At 47.3% G+C, this 12,165-nt stretch overlaps 1 protein-coding gene across 13 annotated transcripts in view; it reads left to right on the top strand.

Moving 5' to 3' along the window:
* The window catches only part of SRCIN1 (SRC kinase signaling inhibitor 1), a 673,416-nt gene that overhangs the window by 222,900 nt on the left and 438,351 nt on the right, over nucleotides 1-12,165 (top strand). The window lies entirely within an intron of this gene.

Raw genomic sequence — 12,165 nt, 5'->3', positions numbered from 1 at the left:
CACCCGCTGCTGCTCCGCTGGCATGGGCCCCCATAGCAGCTGCATGGTGTGCGACACACCACTGGCTGGGGGCCCCTGGAGCAGCGGGGGCCCTATGCAACTGCTGGCCCTGTATGCCTGCAGGTGCCAGGGCCCACCAGATGCCAGGGCCCACCGGAGAATCCACCGGTTCTCCGGTGGGCCAGTCCGACGCTGTACATGTATATATATATTACATAGTCTCCTTTATTGTGCATATTGCCGTTCCTTATTATACAGTGCCCTCTCTTGTTATGTACAGTATCGTCTCTTACATATTGGATTTATAAAGCCCTGTTTTTTATTACATACCGTCCTGTCTTGTTAGCTGTATAATGCAATGATGGCTGATGAAGCATGTGAAAGCTTCTTTTCTAATGGAGGAGCTGATGGACTGGTCGTGTTGTTCACCGGCTCCTCGATCAGCAGTCATTTTATATCTAAAAAGAGAGGGGACTATGTAATAAAAGAGGGCGCTGTGAATAGCAAAGTTAACAAGAACACACTATGTAAGAGACAGTACTGTACATAACAGCAGAGGAAGCTATATAATAAGGGGCGGCACCATATATAACTAGAGAAGATGGTACGTAATAAGGGACGATGCTAAACATAGTAAAAGAGGAAGCTATGTAACTAAGGATGGTGTTATACAGAATTGGTGAGTACACTATACACTAAGGGACTGTGTTATACATAAGTATGTACACTGTATACTAAGAGATTGTGTTAGACATAATAAGCGATAATAATGTCTTCCTCCACCTCCCCTTGTTCCGAAGTCCATTTTAAGTCACCCTACCTCCCATCCCAATCCTCAACACCCCTCATTGTCCTCCTCCCTCCTGAATCCCCTTATTGTCCTCTCCTCCACCCCATCATTGCCCTCTTCACCACCTCCATCACTGCCTTCTCCACCACTATCAATGCTTTCTCCCCCACCACCCCATATCATTGTCATCATTGCTTTTTCACCCACCACCCCATCATTGCCCATTCCACCACCTCCATCATTGCTTTCTCCCCTACCACCCCATCATTGCCCTCTCCATCACCCCATCATTGCCCTTTACACCATCATTGTCTTTTCCACTACCACCATCATTGCCTTCTCCCCACCTCCATCATTTCCTCCTCCCCCACCATCCCCATCATTGCCCATTCCACCACATCCATCATTTCCTCCTCCCCCACCATCCCCATCATTGCCCTTTCCACCACCATCATTGTCCTTTCCACCACCACCATCCTTGCCCATTCCACCACCTCCATCATTTCCCCCCTCCACCACCATCATTGTCCTTTTCACCACCACTATCCTTGCCCATTCCACCACCTCCATCAATTCCTCCCCCTCCACCCCCATAATTGCCCTTTCCACCACCTCCATCATTGCCTTCTCCCTCCACCACCATCATTCCCCATTCCACCACCTCCATCATTTCCTCCTCCCCATCCACCCTCATCATTGCCCATTTCACCACCTCCATCATTTCCTCCTCCCCCACCACCCACTTAATAGCCCTTTCCACCACATCCATCATTTCCTTCTCCCCCAACATCCCCATCCATGCCCATTCCACCACTTCCATCATTTCCTCCTCCCCCACATTCCGCATCATTGCCCTCTCCATCACCCTATCATTGCCTTCTCCCCATCAGCCCCATCATTGCCCTCTCCTCCCCTACACACAGACCATTCATTTCCCCGCAGCCCTACACATGCATGCATACACACAAGCACACGTACACACACAGTACCTCTCACCTCTCCGCATGCTCTACCACAGCATCACCGTTGCCTTCCTCTCTCTGGCACAGCCGCGGAGCTGAATGATGAAGACATCCAGTGGTGCTGCTATCTGTGTGAGAGGAAGCACGGGAAGGAAGCAGGACAGATCGCTGCAGCTCCGCTCCGCTTCTATTTTCTCTCGTAGGCAGCGGAGCTGCAGGGATCACTCCCTGCCTGCCACCCCTGGCCAGATTGCCCTGATTATTAGCCACCCTGCAGGGGCCCTCCTCCACCTCTGGGCCCCGGTGCAGCCGCACAGGCTGCACATGCGGTATGTCCGCCCATGCCCTGGAGTCTAGAGGGCACAAAAGTTACCTTTGTCTCATATAAAAAGACTATAATTATTATTACTACTATTATAATTATCATCTCTGTGAGATTTTGTATTTTGGCCTCAAGCTTCAAATTACACCACTATATGTACCACATCATATGCTAAAAGAAGTGGTGCAGTAAATGTAGAGAACATGGCAGATGAAATTCCTGCAATGTCTATTAATGCATTGGACCAATTTAATCAAGATTTGACAGCTTCAAAGGAGTCTTTCACCTTTGGAAAGTGGATCTCAAATGCTCTAAAATACCTAAAATAACTATACACTCACACTCCCATGTTCCAATGCTGGCTTCATGCCACTGTTCGGGCCTCAGTGTTTGCAATGGTGATTAGAGATGAGCGACTTTGCCTTTTTTCGGGTCGAGTCGGGTTTCATGAAACCCGACTTTCGCAAAAGTCGGGTTGAACGAAATCGGCCGATTATCGTGAAAAGTCGAAGGCCGACTGAAACACGAAACCCAATGCAAGTCAATGGGGAAGAAAAGTCGGCAGTGAGTGGAGGACAGGAAACACACCTACAGTGCCCATTTTAAGGCCAAAAATATCAATTCTTATTACTTAAGCTTGTCAACCTTAATTTACTTTATAATAATAGTTAGGCATTGAAAACTGGGGGTTATTTGGCTAAAGTTGTGGGGGGGTAGGGCTGGCTCCAGATTTTCGTGGGCCCTGGGCCAAAGAGTGTCACTGGGCTCCTTTAACACATGCCACAATTAATGATCCTCTGATACGGCAGAGAAATAGCGGTATAGTACAATGAAAAATACTTCACTTCTTACATCACATGACTGATATCCATTTTAAATTCTCCAATAGCTCAAAAAACTGACAGTATATTACTCCATACAGTATTATGGCCACCGCATAGTGCGCTATACAGAGTAATGAGGCCCATATATTTCTCCATACAGAATCATTGGTCCCATATAATGCTCCATACAGTATATGATGAGCTCCACATAAAGCTACAGTATATGTTGGTCCCCATGGATGAGGCTCCACTGTCTTATGGTCCCGAATAATGCTCCATATATAATGGGCCCCATTTCTAATGCTCCAGTGTATAACGGGCCCAGTAAATGCTGCTCCAGTGTATGATGTCCACCTTTGGAATGCTCCAGTGTATGGTGGGCCCCATATATCATTCTCCAGAGTATAGTGCTCCCCAAAAATTGCTCCCAACCTTTAAAACAATTAAATAAGTCTCCTCGCTAGGGAATCACTGTACTAGTCTGGACTCCTCGTCGTCCCCATCTTCCATCTCTCTGCACTTGGACTGTTTAGGCAGAGGGTGTACAGACGTGATGTCATCGAGCTCTCTGACCAGAATGTCACTGTCAGGAAACGCGGAAGATGTCATGGCGGTGGAGCAGGGAGAGGCAAGTGCTGTGATCCTGAGAAAGCAGGGGGGCCCACTCGTGGGCGGCGGTACTGGCACAGGGCCCCTCATAGTACGCCGGTGTGTCTGACGGCGGGTGGGTGTGCATCAGTCGTGTGAGCGGTACTTGAAGAATCAGTCCACAACATGGTCATGAAACTCCTGTGTCCAACGCCACTTCGGGTGTGTGCACCAAGAACACCTCTTCCATGTTGCCCCCTACGGCTCGTGGGAGAACTGTTGTGAGTTCATTTTCCCCTTCATTACTGAGGCCCGAGGAACTCCCTCTTCTGGTAAAGAAAGGTAGTGAGCCTGATTGTCAAACACCTGAGGCTGATGATGATGACTGGCTGAGTGGAGTTACGGACTGGATATAAGGCTGCCGACGCCCTTCTGCCCTGCGGGTGATTTCTCTGTGGGATCCTTGGAGACCAGTCTGAATTCCTGCTCCTCCAAAGCTAAGTTTGCTGCTCGGCCTTTTGCTTTTGTGCTTTGACTTTTGCTTTGTTTTTCTGGATTTCTGCCATTCCCTGCTGGGGTGTGCTGAATTCATTTAGCTCTGTCTCCTGAAAATACCTGAGTGCTGATTTAGTTTTTGAAGCCTAGCTGCTTCAGGGCCTTTTTCATATCAGCTTGTTGGCTTATGTCTTTGATAGGGTTTTGGCAGATTGCAGACAGCAGCCTTACTGTCCTTTCCTATCTAGGTAGTTTTGGGCCCCATCTTTGCTCAGTCTATCTTTCTGTCTGTGTTAGTGTTTTCATCTTGCTTCACCGTCATTATATGTTGGGGGCTGCCTATTGCTTTGGGGTCTGCTCTGGGGCAGTTTAGATTTCCCCTTTCTTTCTTTTGGCCTATGTAATTCTCCGGCTGTGATCTAGGGGTCTAGGGCATCGTAGGAACCCCCCACGGCTACTGCTGGTTGTGTTGATAGGTTCAGGGGTCTGCAATCTGATAGTTGGCAACTTCTCTGGTTTTCCGGACTTAGCTTGTATTTCTGCTTTTGCCTCCTACAGTGACTCATTCATAACAGAATCACCCGCCATACCGCAGATTCTAGGGTACTCAATAGCAGGAAAGAATTGTAAAAAAAAAAAAAAAAAAAAAAAGTGTGTATATTTTTTCCTCTATATCTCTGAGGCCGTAGGGGGAATTTTTTTTTCCCTCCATGGAGATAAAGCAATTGTCTGATCGTGTGGAGCAGCTCGCTGCGGAAGTGTGGGGAATTTCCGCCTACCTTGCTCATTCACATGCTGCTGAACCAAAGATTCCTACACCTGATGTATTTTTTGGGGATCAGTCTAAATTTTAGAATTTAAAAAATAATTGTAAATTATTTTTTGCCTTGAAGCCTAACTCGTCAGGGAGCTCCGCGCAACAGGTTAAAATTGTCATCTCTTTGCTGCGTGGCGATCCCCAGGATTGGGCGTTTTCTTTGAAACCAGATGATCCTATTCTGACTAATTTGAACGCATTCTTTCAAGCTTTGGGGTTGTTGTATGACGAACCTAATGCCATTGATCAGGCTGAAAAGACCCTGCTCGCATTGAGCCAGGGTCGTGATTCTGCAGAATTGTACTGTCAAAAATTCCGAAAGTGGGCAGTACTTACTACCTGGAATGATAATGCCTTGGCTGCTCTCTTTCGGAAGGGGTTGTCAGAAGCCGTAAAAGATACTATGGTGGGATTTCCTGTTCCCTCTGGTCTTGACGATTCTATGTCATTAGCTATTCAGGTTGATCGGCGTTTGCGCGAACGCAAAGCTGCACGAGAGGTGTTGCCACCTGTTGAACAAATGTCTGAACCTATGCAATGTGATAGAGTTTTTTCCAGAGAGCAGCGTCAGGAGTTCAGAAGGCCTAATAAGTTGTGTTTTTTCTGTGGAGATGCCTCGCATATTATTTCTGTCTGTCCTAAACGAGAGAAACGCTTTGCACACACGTTTTCTGTTGGGGGTGTTCAACCTAAGTTTCCTCTGGCTATTACTCTGATCTGCTCCCTGTCCACATTTTCCGCCAAGGCTTTTGTGGATTCGGGAGCAGCCCTAAACCTAATGGACTTGAATTTTGCTAAACGTTGTGGATTTCCGATGACACCTCTGCAGACGCCTATCCCTTTGAGGGGAATTCATGCTACTCCTTTGGCTAAAAATAAACCCCAGTTTTGGACCCAGGTGGTAATGCGGGTCGCCCCAGACCATCAAGAAAATTGCAGATTTTTGGTGTTGCATAATCTGCATGATACTATTGTTCTGGGGTTTCCCTGGTTACAGATTCATAATCCAGTTTTGGATTGGAAATCTGTGTCTGTGGTGAGTTGGGGTTGTCGGTGTGCCTTTAGTGAGGCTCCGGTGTTTTCCACCTCTCCTCAGTCGCATGATGTTCCTGATTATTTGGCGGACTTTTATGATGTATTTAGTGAGAATGAGTCTGCGTCTCTGCCTCCTCATAGGAGTTATGACTGTGCAATTGAACTGAGCCCGGGGTGTAAATTTCCCAAGGGTCGGCTCTTCAATTTATCTGTACCCGAGCACGAGGCTATGCGATCCTATATTAAGGAGGCGTTGGAGAAGGGTCATATTAGACCATCCTCGTCACCCTTAGGTGCCGGGTTTTTTTTTGTAGCCAAAAAGGATGGATCATTAAGACCTTGTATTGATTATAGTGCCCTCAACAAAATTACTATTAAATATCAGTATCCGTTACCCCTGATTTCTGATCTATTCTCCAGAGTTAAAGGTGCTTGCTGGTTTACCAAGCTTGACCTCAGGGGGGCGTATAATCTTATTCGCATTAAGCATGGGGATGAATGGAAGACGGCGTTTAATACTCCGGAGGGACATTTTGAGTACCTGGTGATGCCTTTTGGGCTCACTAATGCCCCTTCTGTCTTCCAGTGCTTCATGAACGATATTTTCCGAGATTTTGTCGATAAATTTTTGATTATCTATCTGGATGATATTTTGATTTTCTCCAAGGATTGGGATTCTCATGTGGAACATATTCGGACTGTGTTCCCGATCTTGAGGGAGAATTCCCTGTATGTCAAGGGATCTAAATGCCTTTTTGGAGTACAGAGGATTTCTTTTTTGGGATTTATTTTGTCCCCGTCAACTATTGAAATGGACCCGGCCAAGGTACAGGCCATTCACGATTGGGTTCAGCCCACTTCTTTGAAGGCCCTCCAGAAGTTTTTGGGTTTTGCTAATTTTTATCGGAAATTTATAGCAAAATTTTCTAGTATTGCCAAGCCATTGACTGATTTGACTAAAAAGGGTGCTGATGTGTTAAATTGGTCTCCGGGGGCTGTTTCTTCCTTTCAGGAGCTGAAGCGAAGATTCACCTCCGCCCCGGTTTTGCGGCAACCTGATGTCTCACTTCCATTCCAGGTAGAGGTGGATGCTTCTGAGATTGGTGCAGGAGCTGTTTTGTCCCTAAAGGATCCTGTAACATCTAAAATGAATCCCTGTGCTTTCTTTTCCCGAAAGTTCTCTCCATCTGAACGTAACTATGATGTGGGGAATAGGGAACTGTTGGCCATGAAATGGGCATTTGAGGAGTGGAGACATTGGTTGGAGGGAGCTAAGCATCAAGTCGTGGTCCTCACTGACCACAAGAATTTGATTTACCTAGAGTCGGCTAAGCGCTTGAACCCTAGCCAGGCTAGGTGGGCCTTGTTTTTTACACGTTTTGATTTTGTGGTTTCTTTTCTTCCTGGAACAAAGAATGTCAAGGCAGACGCCCTCTCTAGGAGCTTCCTTGCTGATTCTCCTGTGGTGACCAAGCCTGCTACCATCTTAGGCCTATGTAATTCTCCGGCTGTGATCTAGGGGTCTAGGGCATCGTAGGAACCCCCCACGGCTACTGCTAGTTGTGTTGATAGGTTCAGGGGTCTGCAATCTGATAGTTGCCAACTTCTCTGGTTTTCTGGACTTAGCTTGTATTTCTGCTTTTGCCTCCTACGGTGACTCATTCATAACAGAGAACCATCGCCGCCGATGTGTGCTGGGAATGCCTCAAACAAATGGTTTACCAGAGTTGCTTGTTAGCCAATATTAGCTCTAGGTTATCCTGTGGCATGATGTTTTGGAATTTGCCTTTATAGCGTGGATCCAGGATGCTTGCCAACCAGTAGTCGTCATCGTTCATCATTTTGGCAATGCGGGGGTCCCTTTTTAGGATCTGCAAGGCATAATTACACATGTGGGCCAATGTTCCAGGTGTCAATGATGCACTGGGAGTGCTGGGTGGAGGAGCACTTTCTGGCAAATCAACATCCCTCCAGTCACGCACAAACCCTGTACCTGACCTTGCCACGCCAACATTTTCTCTTGCCCCCTGAGAAGCATCCTCCTCCCCTAAATAATCATCCTCATCATCCTCCTCCTCCTCTTCCTATTCTTCCTCCACCTCATCCAGGAGAGTTCCCTGAGCAGACAATGGCTGACTATCATCAAGGCTTCCCTCCTCCTCTTCCTCCTTGGCTGCAGACGCCTGCTCCTTAATGTGCGTCAAAGTTTGCATGAGCAGACGCATAAGTGGGATGCTCATGCTTATGATGGCGTTGTCTGCACTTACCAGCCGTGTGCATTCCTCAAATCACTGAAGGACTTTATAGAGGTCTTTCAGCTTCGACCACTGCACAACAGACAACTCCATGTCTGCCCTCAAACTGCCTGCCCGTGTATCCTCCCACAAATACATTATAGCCTGCCTCTGTTCGCACAGCCTCTGAACCATGTGCAGGGTAGAGTTCCACCTTGTTGCAACGTCGATAATTAGCCGGTGCTTGGGAAGGTGGAGCAATTGCTGCAGCTTCTGCATACGACTGGAGTGTACGGGCGACCGGCGGATGTGCGAGCACAGTCTTCGCACCTCATGGAGCAGGGCTGTTAACTCCGGATAATTATTGAGGAAGCACTGCACCACCAGATTCAAGGTGTGATCCAGGCAAGGTATGTGTCTGAGTTTTGAAAGGGCTATGACTGCCACAAAATCCCGGCCGTTATCACTAACTACCTTGCCTGCCTCAAAATGTAGACTGCCCAGCCATGATTCAGTTTGTCGCTGCAAGTAGTCGGCCAGTACCTCCACGGTGTGTCTGTTGTCGCCCAAACACATCATCTTCAACACAGCCTGCTGACGCTTACAACTAGCTGTTCAATAGTGGGACACCTCATGTGCAAAACTGGCAGCTGCAGATGGAGTGCTCGTGCGACTGCGCTCTGTGGACGAGCTTTCGCTTCTGGAGGAACAGGAGGAGGAGCCAACTGTTTCCTATACCGTGGGCTAGGCAGCACTGTCCCACCGCCGCTGTCCCCTGTGGACCCTGCATCCACCACATTAACCCAATGCGCAGTGATGGACACGTAACGGCCCTGGCCATGCCTACTGGACCATGCATATGTTGTGAGGTGCACCTTTCCACTCACTGATTGCTTGAGTGCATGGACAATGCAGTCTTTCACATGCAGGTGGAGGGCTGGGATGGCTTTTCAAGAAAAGATGTGCCGACTGGGTAGGTCATAGCATGGTACTGCGTAGGCCATGAGCTCGCGGAAAGCTTTGCTTTCAACCAGCCGGTAGGGCATCATCTCTAACTAGATTAGTTTGGCAATGTGGGCGTTCAAACACTGTGTACACGGATGAGAGGATGAGTACTTTCTTGTCCTACTGAGAGTCTCTGGTAGGGTGAGGTGGACTTGAGAGCTGCATATGGTGGAAGTAGCGGTGGACAGGGCGGACTGAGAGAGGGTTGATGATGGTGATGGAGTTGGTGTTCTTTCTGATGGCCTAGATTCAGTCTTTCGTTGATATAACAGTGGGATTCCCTGACTGCTGTGCCTTACAACGACACCTCAACATTTGCTGTTGTGCTAACCGGTGGGCTTACAGGGGGGGAAGCGATGTAGCGTTGCTGACTACCTTCATTTGGAGCAGGTGCACATGCGGTACGTGAGGTTTGGTACGTGAGGTTTTTCCCTTGGCTAAAGATCTTTGCGCACATCTTACAGATAACCTTTGCCTGATCATTAGGATTTTGTTAAAAAAAGTGCCACACTGCACTCTTCCTACTATGTAAGACATTTTGAGGCCTTGCACGCTGTGCTAATTTGACCGTCTGGCCAAGCTGTCCTGCAACTCTTTGGGTTTTTGTAAACAATTTTTGGACTGCTACGGGCCTGCCAGATAACAGCTGTTGCGATGTCGATGCCTGCTGCGGATCCTCCTCCTCCTCCTCCTCTTCTGAGCTATTGGCAGCGGCACCCTCTTCCCCCAATGGATGTCAATCTGGGTCAACAACTGGGTCATCCATCACCTCCTCTTCAATTTCATGTGCACCTTCCTCTGTGTCACCGTGTAAGGTGGTATAGTATGCGGGAAGGGGCACCTGAGTTTCATCAGGGTCAGATTCTGGCTCAGTACACTGCGAGGACAATGTAGTGCTCTGAGTGAATGTACCAGCAGAAAAATCTAGCAGTGGCTGTGCATCAGTGCACTCCATGTCTGATTCATCTTGGACTGGGGAATTCACGATTTGACTTGATAACCCAGGCATGGTATGTGAAAAGAGCTCCATGGAGTAATCAATAGTGTGGCATGCCGCATCCTTCATTTTTGGTAGGGGTGAAGGACACAAGGAAAGGTGTCAGCCTCCACTGACGACTCAGTGCTTTTATTTTTTGAAACTTCAAAAGAGGAGGCAATAGAGCAGGAGGCTGTGTCAGCAATATAAGCCAAAACTTGTTCCTGAAGCTCCGGCTTAAAAAGCGGTTTACCTACTCCCAGAAAAGGGAGCCTTCGAGGCCTTGTGGAGCCAGATGATGACACAGGCTCAACACCTCCTGCCTTATGTGCTATTGTGCTTTTGCCACTACCAGCAGATGCACCACCACCCCCACCACCATCAGTACCAGCTGGCAACCCCCGCCCACTTCCACGGTCTCTTCCACCATACTTCCTCATTTTTGGAAAAATGTACCCAAAATACCACCAGCTATATGATACTGTAATACAAGGTACAAGGTGTATATAGTATTGTGGAGAATTTGAATCTCCCTAGAGATTTTAGGAGGCTGAACTATTATCTCAGGCCCACTATAGATTACACCTCAATTTAACAGGCTGAAATTGGCTGGTGTATGACAAAGTACATGGTGTATATAGTGTTGTGGAGAATTTTAATCTTCCTAGAGATTTTAGGAGGCTGAACTATTATCTCAGGCCCACTATAGATTACACCTCAATTTAACAGGCTGAAATTGGCTGGTGTATGACCATGCACAAGGTGTATATAGTATTGTGGAGAATTTGAATCTCCCTAGAGATTTTAGGAGGCTGAACTATTATCTCAGGCCCACTATAGATTACACCTCAATTTAACAGGCTGAAATTGGCTGGTGTATGACAAAGTACATGGTGTATATAGTGTTGTGGAGAATTTTAATCTCCCTAGAGATTTTAGGAGGCTGAACTATTATCTCAGGCCCACTGTAGATTACACCTCAATTTAACAGGCTGAAATAGGCTGGTGTATGACAAAGTACAAGGTGTATATAGTATTGTGGAGAATTTGAATCTCCCTAGAGATTTTAGGAGGCTGAACTATTATCTCAGGCCCTCTATAGATTACACCTCAATTTAACAGGCTGAAATTGACTGGTGTATGACAAGGTACAAGGTGTATATAGTATTGGGGAGAATTTGAATCTCCCTAGAGATTTTAGGAGGCTGACAATGATGCTCTCAGTCCAAAGTATGGCAGCAGGAAGCCTAATAAGCAGGACTGCTGCACACAAAAGTGTGGAAAAATGAACGCTTGGTAACTGTGCAGAAAAGAGGAAGAAAAGTATTTTTGCTTTTAAAAAAGCAGTTTGCACAGCAGTGTGCAAACAGCAATGCAACTATCAGGCAGCCTTATAAGGCAGCCTAATAACCAACAGAGCTGATGCACAAAAAATATAGCCTCCCCTGTCACTGCACACAAACTGTTGTGTTGTACAGTGGAAATCGCTAACAGCAGAAGCAGTTTTTTTGTTCTTCTTCCTTGCCTAACGCTCTCCCTTATTCAGAATCAGCAGCTGCAACCTCTCCCTAATGCTAGTATCGGCAGAAGTAAGATGGCGGTCGGCGTGCACGCCCTTTTATAGCCCCTGTGACGCCACACAAAGCAAGCCAATCACTTGCATGCCCTTCTCAAAGATGGTGGTGACCGATGCCCATGTCATCGCGTTGCCCACAGTGTGCGTCCTCCATCATTGGCTGAAAAAGGGCGCTGGAAGCATCATTTGAAACGTGACTTTGGCGCTCTGGTCGCCGACCTCACGCTATGGTCGGGTTTCATTTCATGAAACCCGACTTCAGCGAAAGTCCGCGACTTATGAATTTGACCAACCAGTTTCGCTCAACTCTAATGGTGATGTCATGTGGACAACACGCGTCACTGCTGTAGCCAATCACTGAACTCAGTGGCACGTGCCGAGGTAGACGCATGAACCGTCAAGGTCAATGATTGCCTACAGTGATGTCACCATTGCAGCCAAAGCAGAGTCTTGAGCCAATGTGGGACCCCGGAAGTATTTTTACCTGGTCTATACGTTGTTTCAGGTATTTTTTTGAGTGTTTGAGGACAACTTTCCTTGA

The sequence above is a fragment of the Dendrobates tinctorius genome, unplaced genomic scaffold (assembly GCF_039654945.1).
Source record: "Dendrobates tinctorius isolate UK_male_01 unplaced genomic scaffold, ASM3965494v1 ptg000032l, whole genome shotgun sequence".
Lineage (NCBI taxonomy): Eukaryota > Metazoa > Chordata > Amphibia > Anura > Dendrobatidae > Dendrobates > Dendrobates tinctorius.
Note: the sequence above shows the minus strand (reverse complement) of the source record. Positions and strands in the feature narration are given on the sequence as shown.